We start from the raw sequence: 12,746 nt of genomic DNA, 5'->3' as shown, positions 1-12,746 counted from the left end.
TGTTTAAGTTTTCAAGAGTTTTATTTGCTGGTAATCAACAAACGCAGTACAACATTTTATCCACAACGTATTTTTGTTTTTACGCAAAAACTTCAGAAGAATGAAATTTTTTTGCTTCATTTAAAACCCCCATTTGTATTATTAAAATCGGCTGACTTGATGTGCTCTTTTGATTTTTGGTGTCGTTCTATACAAAGGGCAATATTTGTAAGATCATTAAATCTTAAACGCGACTACACCGTGTTTTCTGTTTCAGCAGCAAATAGCATGCAAGGCCAACAAAACAACAAAATTTTTTTTTGTTCACACTTCCGACGAGTCATGTGCATTTCTGATACCACGTAACCACGTAGTGTTAAATTACCGTTTCTGCTTTCCACTTACGCATATAAGGCCGGTTAAATTTGGTTGTGGCTGTCGTAAGACAATGAATTAAAAGGATGATTTAACAATTAATCAATAATATCTTCCCAATTTCTTTAATTTCCATATCTTTCTTCATTTTATTAAACAATATAAAAATAAATAAAACACGGACTTTTGACCAGGGACCAATAACACTACTCCAAATCCAAAACAAAAACAAACGAGCACCTACAATCTACACTTGTAAACGACAACCGGTGCCCGGTGCGTGGTCAAGAGTCAAGACTCGTTTGAACTCGGCTACAATTCGAGAGACCCGACAGCGTTCGTTCCCGCGATGGTCATATAAGGGTCACGAATCACGAACCGTGACGTCTGAAAACGCGGCATGCCGCCTGCCGAGGTTATTTCTCGGGCAGAAAACGATTTATTCCGAGGGAGTCGATGCTAGTTAGGCGCATTTCCATGCATTTTCGTCCGCTTAGGGGCGAACAATGCTGCGCTAAATTAAACTCTGCCTCCGGCCGACAAAAGCAACAAATGCTAACCGCTAAAATCTTGTAACACATTTTTACGAGAATAATTATCATTTATAAGCAAATATCTTCATAAATAATATGATTTTTTATTATACCTGCATCAGAATCGCCGTTTTAAGCACGCCTGAGCGTGCGAAAACAGGCGATTCAAGCACGCCGAGCTTTAAGGGTTGCTTAGGTAACAACAAATTCACCTACATTTTGAACAATGATAAATAGACATTGATACACGATTCATGATAGCAACGAAACAACAACAATTGACCATTTCTATATCAACGATTAATGACACAGATTACCTCCGAAAAGGTATTTCAGTTTACTTTTTTTGTTATAATTTTCAGATTGTAGTGCAGGTATAATAAAAAATAGCGTATGATACACGTTTATAAGGGCCTTTAAAGCACTTGCGACGTTAAAAGCACTCCGCTACGCGTCGTGCTCTTAAACTCGTCGCGCGTGCTTTAAAGGCTTCCTTATAAACATGTATCATAATATACTATAATATATTATTTAATTAAGTATTATATTTTTTATTTTCTTTTTATTTAATTTTATTTGGGGAGGCACTGCCTCCGTTGCCTCCTCGGAGGAGCCGCCACTGTTTAAAACTGTACTTATATGGAAAATATTAAATCCAAATTATGATTTTCTGGTTGTTTTGTGCCATTATTTGGTTCACAAATATTGAAAAAATGCTGTTGCAAATGACAAGTGGTTTGACATTTTCTTGACATTTTTAAACCGCTAGCGTAATAAAAATTTTAAACCGCTAGAGCAATTACATTTTTTTTCTGTTGGTCATATGTTAAGTCATCTTTTTAATATCTAAATCCTACACTAAAAACAGCAATTTAAAACACGTCTCCCAGAATAACGTGTTTTAAAAAATTTAAAACACGAAAGAAGTATAAACAAGAATGGTTTATTAATCACGAGTAAGTATAACTAGTCAGAATACAAGTTAATAATAAAAATTCAATTTTCATTCTTCTCATTTGTATGAAAGTGAAACTCACATTTATGGAAATATTGAATACCATTGGTTGATGATGATGATGAAGTATCTCACTTGTAGATAACTCGGTTGTAGTTGTGGTACCGCCAAACACCTTTCTGGTCGCATAACTCGTTGCGCCGACATGCTCCAGCAATGCCGATATTCAAAGCAGCCTATAAATTAAGGGAAATTTATTATTTTTTGTTTTAACAACCAAAACATAAATACCTTCACAAATAAATATGTTTCGTCTGCAGCTTCTAACAAAAACTTTTCAATATGTTCGCGATATAACACCTCCGATTTTTTCGCATGATGTCCCACATTTATCTGTTTGAGGTAAGCAGTTACACTACCAAACTTCTCAATGCACAGGTTTTCTTTCACTTTTAAAGAGGACTTCAGCATCGAATAATGCGGCCAAAGTGATGCAGGTGACAACGTTTTTTGCTACAAATCAAATTAATTAATTATAAACTATGTAACTGAAAATGGATAATTCCAGACTTACCTTCTCGTCTAAATAAGCGAGTATTACCTCTTCTGTTACAGCGGAGACTTTGTTATTTTCTCGCCAATAGCAGAAACTTGAATAAACCTTCTCGTAAGCAGCTTTAGACTTCACGGGTAACAATTTTTCCCCCAATAAGTTCGCTTTCTTTAAAATATTTTCAGGAACTTCGTTTGACTTTTCCATTTTCGTTTATATAATAAACAACATATCCATAGCGACTTGTGACGAAGGTAGTTGACCAACAGAAAAAATTTTGAATAACACTCTTGCGAAAACTTATAAAGTATCTCGGGTGTCTATGCAACTCGGCTGCGTCTCGTTACATAACGACAACCTCGAACTTTAAACTTAGGTTTTCGCATTCGTATTATTAAAAAACTATCCCACCTCCACCCAGCGGCACGGCAATTTTGCCGGAGTACATACACTATTACGGATATTACTATCAAGTAATAGTGCAGTGCTTATCAACATAATTACCGGCGTCTCGCCTCCGCATTTTGACTTTGTTGTGTATTATGCTCTGTGTCAATGTTAAGGAACTTCCTCACGATGTGACATGAGTATAATAATATACCTTTTTGAATTTCAACTACCAATGTGTTATCTAAATCCAGAATTTTTAAATTTTTAAAAAAGATTGCGGTACTATTCCCGTTGCTGAAATTACAAGTGGTAAAATCGAAATTTTTTCTAAACACCAAAGATTTCTCATAGCAACGGAGAGCTCTAAATATTTATTAATTTTTGTGTTATATGTCTGTGTTATATTATGTGAATTTGGAACAGCTATATCTAAAAGATATGCTTGCTTTTGTTGTTTATTTAAAATTATAATGTCTGGTCTGTTATGCTTAATATGAATGTCAGTTAAAATTGTTCTATCAAAATATAACTTGTAACTGTCATTTTCCAAACAACTTTCTGGTGTATAACTATAATGTGGTTGTGTATTCTTTAATGAATTGAATTTAACAGCTAAATTCATGTGTATAATTTTAGCGAATATATCGTGACGTTTTTTATATTCGCTTTGAGCCAAAACGGTGCAAGAAGAAATGATGTGTTCAATTGTTTCCCCTTCAGTTCCGGAAATCCTACATTTATCAATTATCGATTGTAAACCGCAGATGTGTTTTTTATAATTTCTTGTATTTATAACACGATCTTGTATTGCAAATATAAAACCCTCCGTCTCAGGGTGAATATTTGATTTCTTAAGCCATGCATGAGAGGCCTGAATATTAACTTCTGGTTGTTCCAGTTCTTTAAAGTATCTCATGTAAAGACTTCTGTTTTATATTTGCTATAGTGTCAGGTATATTTGGCTTAACAATATCTGAAATTATATTATCACTTAAATTTAAAGGTGTGTAGCCTTTATCGGCTGAACGATTATTAGAACTTTAAAGTCTTTCTGTGCTGCTAATTGTGTTACATTGTTGAATTTATTGCAGATATTTTAATTGTTATTATTTAGTATGTGCTTAAATTATTTATTCACCTTCACCCCCGCTTGACGCACTTCCATAATAGCCATAATAGCCTCTTGTGCTTGTGTGTGGATTTTCAGTTACCTAATCAACAACGGCATTTTGAAAGTTAATATTTTTGGGGAGTGCATCCCATACTCGTGGCAAAACTTGAACACTGCCAGTATCTTCAAACAGCTTTACAATTTGTCTGATATTCATTTCGGAAAATTTATCATTTTCTTGACGGGCCTGAAGAATTCTTGCTGTGGCTCGTTAGCATCGGTGACACTCTCCATACGTAGAATTATATTAATTTTCTCTTGCTGTGAGAACGACATCTTGTATAAAAGATTATTTCAAAGATTTCACGAACTTTTTTACTTTGACGTTGTCAAATAATAAATTAATTATGTTTTTTTTTTTGTAAATCAGTAAGCCGTGAAGTATTTTTTTACGTAAATACACACTGGTGAATGAAGTCTGGAAAAAGTCTTTATTTAACATTAATTTATTCGTCAATAATAAGCACTAGGATGATTATTAGACAGAAAATCTACACAGAAACATTTGATATGCATGTTAAAAGTTATAATGTTAGAAAATGCTGAAAATAATTTTTTTTCATTAATTTTTTTCTTGAATATTCCTCTTCTGTCCAGATCCTTGTTAATTTTTGTAGTGCCTATGTAAAGAGGGCAATGCAGCCTTTATTAAGACTAAATATCATTGAGCAGTCATTTAAAATAACGAAGATATTCAAATATAAAGTTTAAGCAGACGCACCCTGTATATTCTAAATGTTCGTAATGACCGCGACATATTGATTGCATTTTACACTTATCAATACCAAAACTCATCCCAATATCATATATATATTCGATTATTCATTAAACAAGTGCTTTTATCCCCTGTATCTAAGTATTTAAACATGACTTTATACGGCAAAATTGGATAAAAATGTTTTATTAATCCATCCGTATCCTTTGATATTTTAAATTTCACATTATTTTTATTTTATGGTGTAATTACAATAATGTCATGGCTCACTTGTTAGAAAGACTTTTGGATCGCTCGGTATTTCTGAAACTTAACATTTTATTTTAATATTTAGTAAGTTTTCGTTTATCTTGCACTCAAAAATCTAAAAATATACCTGGCGCCTTCCTTAATCCTTCGACAATAGGCGGGAGCAACTTGTCTACAGATAACAGCCAACTACCGACCACCTGTGGTGTAAACTGGCCGCTGAGAGGAACTCGTCTACGTCGGCTTCTTCTACGTAACTCTGTGCAACCGTATTACTCTTCCATTTTCCGTGCATTTTGCGTGTTTCAAAACTAGCTCCTGCCTCAATCCAAAGAGTAGATGACGTTCGCCTCAAACAGTGACCCGTAAACTGGTGAAGGTTTTCTAATTTTAAGTATTTGGCAATTATATTTGGGACACCTCCTATAGTATTCTTTCCCACAGGTTGCACTGTGCAACGACCCTTTCCATATGTGAGGAAAAATCGGCGTTTTTTCGTGTACCTTGGTCTTAGTGCCATGTATTGTCGAAATAACTTAAGAGCATTTATTCCATTTTCCTCTACAATTGTAAAACCTATTTTTTTGTTCGACACTGTCAGAATTTGAGAATTTTCTCCTATGTGAACGGATTTTGATAAATGTCACAACTTGTCAAAACGAAACATCAAGCTAATTTTAAAGGTTTTACGCGAATTGGAGCCTTTAAGGGGCTCGTCGAACAAAAAAACGTTGTATTCAACTCGTTCGTGTGTAAATTGGGCCTTTTTTGGCACTCGTGGGCTTTTAAAACGCTCGTTATTTACACACAAACTCGTCAAATAAACTACTATTACCTGTTTTAGTCTCTGACACTTTTACAATTAAAACAGATCCTTTATCAATTATATCGTCAATGCACATTTTGACCATTTCATCTCTTCTTAAACCACCAAAAACTCCCATCACCCAAACTACCTTATGTAAAAGATAACAGGAGCACCTTGTATGAATGCCAGAACTTGCTCTTCTATTAAAACTTGTGATTTCTTTGGTTTATATCCCTTTGATTTGACTTTCAAGAAGGAAATCAATTGATTGTAATTTGACATGTCAATTCTCGTATCAACTATAAAAGTTAATTTCAAAAGTGAATATTTACTCCATAGCGACGTAGGAGTGTATTTTCCAGACTAAACACAAAATTAGACAATAATTTTACACATGAAAATTACTTACCAGTTCTTGAAAGTACGCCAGTAGTACAGTCTCATTTACGGTGGCTATTTCATGTTTTGATTGCCACAGCCTAAACGTTTCGTACTCTTTTTCATATTCTGCTTTGGACTTAACAGGTAGCAAACTTTCCGTTGCTTTTTCAGAATTTTTTTGTACATATTCTGGTAGAGTATTGATAAATTGCAACTCAAAAGCAAATTTGACAATTATAAATAAACAATCAGTTTTTGTTTAATAGGCTACCAGATATTGTATTTATGTACGTAAAGCGTGCACAAAGATGCCAATTCGTTGTCTTTTTTTAAAGAACACAAAATGAAAAGAAAATCTTGTATGCACCACGGCGTCACCGAATGATTGCGGCCATCGAACGATAATTATCCATCTCTCGTTCTAAAGCCCTCGAGCTGGATCTAATCGTTCACCGGGCGTAATCATCGTTGTAACGCCCTTGGTGCATAAATAGCTATTATTTTAACAAATTCCAGTTTAATTCTGATGGGTGCATATTTCAGGTAGGTACTCCTTGACAGCATTATTTGTTACTATTAAATCGCTTTTTTTGTTGGTCATATTTTAAGTCATCTCTTTAATACACTGCTCGAAGGAATTAGGCGAACACTTATTTCATCACTTCTTAGTGCATCCTGCGGAAGATTTTTCCATTTTTCGATAAGTGCCTCAGCCAACTCTTCTCAAGTTAAGGTGCAGCAGGACGCTTCCTAATACGTCTATCAAGGAAATCCCAGACGTGCTCAATCGGATTGAGATCTGGACTCATGACCGGCCACTCCATCTGAAATTCTTGGTCCAGTTCAGTGCTAAATTTGCAGTGTGAACTCTGCAGTTGGCCTGTTGTAGGATAAAATCGTCGCCAAATGGCAAAACATGTTTCTGAAGAATTGTCTCAACGTAAATTTGTGCGTTGAGATGTTGAGGAACTACAAGCAACTCGGTGCGCCCGTCTATACTGACGCCACCCCATACCATTATCGAACCGCTTCGGTATCTGTCCATTTCCCGTATGGTGGCTGCAGTGTATCTCTCACCAGGACGTCTGTATACCTACTCGTGCACGTCCATCGCGACTCATCGGTAAAGAGCACAGAGCTCCAATTCCAATGTCGAAGCTGCCAAGGTATATGTTCGCGAATAAACTTTAGACGGGCAACTTTGTAGTCCTGTTGTAGACGAAGGGCACGCACAGGTCTACGTGGTGTCAGATTAACTTCCCTTAGGCGACTCTGACTGTTTAAATATCTACGCCGGTCGCATTACGCAGAAGGTTTTGTAGCTCTCGAGCAGTTGCTGTACGTCGGGGAAGGGAAGATGTAACAATATACCTGTCGTTCTGGTGGGTTGTTTTTCTTTTGTGCGGCCTTGTCCAGCTCTCCTGGAGTAGCTACCCGTTATTTCGTATCTATGCCAAAGTTTGAAGATAACAGATGGGCTCGTGTTAAGACTATTTGTAACGCATTGAACGCCCATCCTTAAGAAGAGCGACAGCCCTTGCAACCGGTCACAGCCTTTTTACCGATAGCCGCTTGACCGCGACAGCCATTCTACCTACCGACAGCCCATTTGACCGACAGCGACAGCCTTTTGACCGACAGCCTCTTGACCGACAGCTTTTTAACCAACAAAAATTAAGGTATAGTAAAAACCTTTTAGATGTGGATTATCAAACTCAAGGTCGCTTATAACTTATGATTGAACTGTAGGTACTATCGCGGCCATCCAAAAGTGAACGTTTTTTTTAATAGTTTGATATTTACTTTAAATCATAGGCGTCCCAAAATGTCAAAGTTTGACACTAGCGATAAAAAATTTATTGAAACTATTTTTTTTAAATGCCACATCTCTCCGATGCAGACAGCTAGGGCTATTGCAAAGCTAGAAGAAAATTGGTCGTTGGCTGCTGTGGCGAGAGAATTACATTGCAGTAAGACTTGCATCTTCTCTATAAAGAGGGGTTGGCAAGAAAAGAGGCTTGAGAGGCCAATGCGAATAGGTGTTGGAAAGGTTTCTTTACTAAAGTTTACTTTCACTTTAATAATGTATTAATTACTTCTCAATCTCATTTTTATTATTACAACTTTTTATTATTAAAATAGTAACGCCTGCTGCACGAACGCCAATGAATACAGCCTGATTTAATCTAACGAAAAATACGGAAATTTTCGCAAGCTATCGTTCACTTTTGGATGGCCGCGATTGTACCTTATAAATACCTTATAAGCGTGCCTACGTGCCTAGTTACTTTTCCTGGTAGTGCCAACTTAATGACAAGTCCCCCCAATCCGCATCTGTAACGTTCCGGCAATAATTGAATTGAATGAAAACTGTTCTGAAAAGCGCGAAAAAAGCGTCATTCATGTCAGAAGTGACAGTTATTAATAAATTAAAGCTGAGCATCTGTTTCAAAAAGGCGGCACAATAATATTTTTTTTCAAAGCTGGCTTGACCCTATATAATCATTTATAGAAGAGACCCTGTACATTCACTTTGACTTTGTGTGTCTATCTGCTACGTTAATTTGTCGTGTGATTGGCTAATTTTATTTTTAAAAGTCAATTCAAACCACGACCTATATTTGTGTATTGTTTTTACAGTGCATTCACTTTTGTTTTAAACCAGAGTAGGCTATGGAAATTTGGCGAGTTGTAGGGTAAGACTGTGGCTGAATGACAATATACATCATGTATAATGTTTGAGGTTACACTTTCTTGTCAAAATTCATGACCATGTAGCCAAGCATTATCATTTTCCAATTAACTACATAGTTTCGAGGACTCAATAATGTGTGTATTTGGTGATAAATGTAAATATTGCACAAATTTAAAACTAATTTACCTTAATACTTAATAATAATGTCAAATTTGACACTGGCAGTTCGAACAATTTTGATTTTGTTATTTTGACATAGCCCCCAATACCAACATTTAAAAAAATTAAAATAGCCGACTCTGGTCTACAACAAAAATGAATATATTATACGGGGTGATCAATAAGGACTGTTTAAGTTGGTAACACTGGATCGTATTTTAAATCGTATAACAGGAGTAACTTCCGGTTGTTGGTGGCTTGTCGTTGTTAATGCTATACCTATATCAGATATTTGTCAAATAAACCAACAAAACATATCCAGTTGCAGTGTTATAAATAACCCAATGAAAAAAATTTCTTAATTGTATTGCCAACTTAAACAGTCCTTCTTGATCACCCGGTATAAACTCCATCCAATATACACAACTAAATCTAGTGATTTTAGTAACTTTTGTGGTGTAATAATTCAGGTTATGTGTATTTTGAATAGGTTATAATTAAAGATCGGAACTTTAGGCACTAAAAATTGTTAAAATAGGCAGGTTCTTAGGTTCTCAAAAAACACAAAATAGGTTTTTAATAGGTTTTAAAAAATAAAAAAGAATATACGGTAGGTTTAAAAAATTAAACAATGTGAGCTCGTATGTCATAAAAACAATGTAGCCTTAATAGTAATTTATGGAGATACGTTTTATTTTGCACAACAAGATATTGCAGTAATAAAAAATAAATTGTTATATCCTATAAACAATTACAAAAACAAATCCTCGTAGAAATAAACACAAACATTGTGAGTTAAATGGACATAATTGCTATTGTAAAATGTAAATGGAAATTAAAGCAAAAAATTATAACCTAATCATTTATTTCTCCATCATATTTAATGTTGCAATAAACTAACATAATTTTTTCGGTAATTCTTCACTTTAACTACTTCTGGAATTTTCGCGTTTTTCTGGCTAGACAGACTCAGGGCGTCCTCCTAGATCGTTTCCCACCATTCAAACCTTGTGCAAATGCCTTTTTTCTCTCTTGTTGTGTTTCAAGGTCGCGTCAAGGTCGCGCAAATGTCTTAGTATAACTAAAGGGTAAGGAAAATTCATTTGCACAAGGTTTGAGTGGTGGTTAACGATGTAGTAGGACGCCCTGAAGCTGTTTAGCCAGAAAAAATGCGAAAATTCCAGAAGTAGTTAAAGTGAACAATGACCATTTTTTCTAAATTTTCCGGTGTAAGGCTGTGTCGTCTGTCGGATTGTACCATTTTATATGCCGAAAAAGAACGTTCAACATCGCATGACGTAGAACAAGGCACCTATAAATCAATTAGAAAGATACATTAATTTAGAACAGACACGTGCAGCACCCACAGTTACCGTTAACCGTTCCTAGTTTTTGAGGTTATATTAGTATTTCTGAAGGACTTGCGCTTCTGCGCTTCTACACACACTTGTTTCCAAATATCATAAAATATGCTAACAATTTTTTAAATTAAAGTTTATCACTTTAGGTCAAAAATAGGTGCTAAAACAGCGCATTAGGCTCCATTAGGCGTCTTTTAGGCAATAAAAATTTTAAATAGCAAAATAGGCGAAATAGGATTTTTAAAATTAGTGTTAAACAATAGAGAATCTTATGAAACGGATTTATTTGAATGTCTTTTTAATCTGCCTACAAAGAAAAAAAAAGGTGATTACCTAAAGTTCGAGCTTTAGTTATAATGTACGATTATTGTCATTTTTGACAAATCTCTAATCGGGTCCCGCAATCAAGCAAAGTAAACTAGTTTTGAACATTTTACTTAAAATATGGTATCTACAGGTTACCTAATATTAAATACCGGCATTGAAACCAGCAAGTAGCTGTACCTTAATAAACATAAACAGATTTCAACGAAAAGAGTTCAGAGCAGGACACAGAGTGGAAGCATGATACATTCAAAATACTTAAATAGTGCTCAGGAACAAACTCTGTCAAGTCAAGCCTGGAGCCCGGTGGTCTTGTAATTTAAAAAAAAAAACGCACAACGGCGCAAATACTTCTTCACTGTCCCATCGTGCGTTGTTTCCATTCTGTGCCTGTGCCCGTGCCCCCGACCCAGAAATTACTCCATATTTTTCCTTCAGACATCTGTAGGAGATTCAAGCTAACATTTTAAATTAAAAGTGGATTTATCAACTTACGGCAAAAATCTCCCCAACCATTCGGTAAATTAGCATCTTCCCCAAATTTGGACCATTTACTTCCCAATTGTTTTTAAACCCCGATGAACACTTTGTTTTGTCTCTAAAGTGAGGCATTTTGTCTTTATAACCCTGCCTGTGGCCTCCGTAATATCGCTACTTAATCGTATTTTTTTCAATAATTATAATCTGACAGTGTCAAATTTTTGACAAATTCAAAACGTCCGCTTTGAATGTTCAATATTAGAAAAAATAAAACACTTTCATTGCAATACAAAAAAAGAAAATTCCCTAACAGTAATGTATATTGAAAATGGATGGAGTTTATATCTTAATTTTTGTCGGTCAAATAGTGGAGTAAAATCGGACTGAAATTATGACTTTTAGTGATTCCAAGGTATAACTAAATGAGACCTATACTATCTTGTAGAGGACATTTTGGGGCATAAGGAATGGCCATCTACAACTTTTTTTATTAGGACCGAACTTTGAAAACGGCCTTTATACGTAGTTGAGGTGTAGTCCGAAAAACTACGTTTCTCCTAACATTTAACGCTGTGTTAATTCAACCATTGAAGCTATAATTATGATTTTCTGTGTATTTGTAGTAAAAAGTACAGCGCTTCCAATAGTGAATCAGAAATTTCGCAAATATCGATAGTTTTGAAAAAAATAATTAATAAATTTAGATTAATCAAAAATGCGCATCGTAAACTTCACTCTGCTTGGACCTATGTGAAATGTTGAAAATTTCGATACACATGCAGCGAGTCAAATGTAACTAAGATATTGTAAAAGTTAAAAAAAAAAGAATTAAGTCAGTAGCCCATATAATTTTTGAGAAAATAATTTTTTAATTCGACGAGCGAACGCGCCGGCCGGCTCCTGGCAGGCAGATATAACCCGGGACGCGTATTTAGTCGTCTATCGATGTAGGGATTGTAGCAGTCTAAAAACAATAATTGTAAAATTTTGAGTAGGTAAATTTTTTGTATTTTTGCTAAAATTTACCTAATTTAAATGCTTTCTTCTTCGTCATATTCATCCTCATATAAACAAGAAACATTGTTCTGACATTTTTTGCAAGAACAATCACTCCAGGATCTTAAGCCTTCCTTGATGCACATACATTTATTGTTTAATGATTTTTTTTAATTGAAGAAGGATAGATAAGCAATACCATTACAAAAAAAAGCAAAATATTATTTCTTGTCGATTCTCCTGTTCCTATAAAAAATGTTAGAAAAAGTCAATCAATATCAAAAAATATTATTTTTCCACTACTACTCTCAGAAGGCTTCATTATTGACTCTCGAACCGACCCCAGAAGTAGAATTTCTCTCCCAAGGTTAATAATGATTTTCATTATTAACCTAGGTGAATAATGAACAGCCTAGCAACGAAAGATTTTCGTTGATTTCATTGGTTAACGTAGACGATTTTCATAGCAACCGTTGAAAAATGAGAACTCGGATCGTCGCATCGGACAAAATAATTTTAGTAATAATTATTATCCGAAAGGGTTTTAACGTATCTAGTAGTGGAAAAAATAGTATATAAACCACGGTGAAGAAGTCCCTTATAGCCTTCGCGCCTTAGAACC

General features: G+C 35.0%; 1 long non-coding RNA gene across 2 annotated transcripts; it reads right to left on the bottom strand.

Annotated features, from left to right (window-relative positions):
- Positions 1–1,816: 1,816 nt before the first annotated feature.
- On the bottom strand, positions 1,817–3,352 carry LOC138141149 (uncharacterized). 2 transcript variants are annotated; one of them, XR_011163021.1, is made up of 3 exons: positions 2,417–3,352; positions 2,134–2,355; positions 1,817–2,078 (listed from the first exon to the last, which is right to left on the bottom strand). It is a non-coding gene; the product is annotated as an uncharacterized lncRNA (long non-coding RNA). The 2 variants fall into 2 exon arrangements; XR_011163020.1 differs by having other exon boundaries at positions 2,134–3,352.
- Positions 3,353–12,746: the final 9,394 nt, after the last annotated feature.

The sequence above is a fragment of the Tenebrio molitor genome, chromosome 1 (assembly GCF_963966145.1).
Source record: "Tenebrio molitor chromosome 1, icTenMoli1.1, whole genome shotgun sequence".
Taxonomy (NCBI): Eukaryota; Metazoa; Arthropoda; class Insecta; order Coleoptera; family Tenebrionidae; genus Tenebrio; species Tenebrio molitor.
Note: the sequence above shows the minus strand (reverse complement) of the source record. Positions and strands in the feature narration are given on the sequence as shown.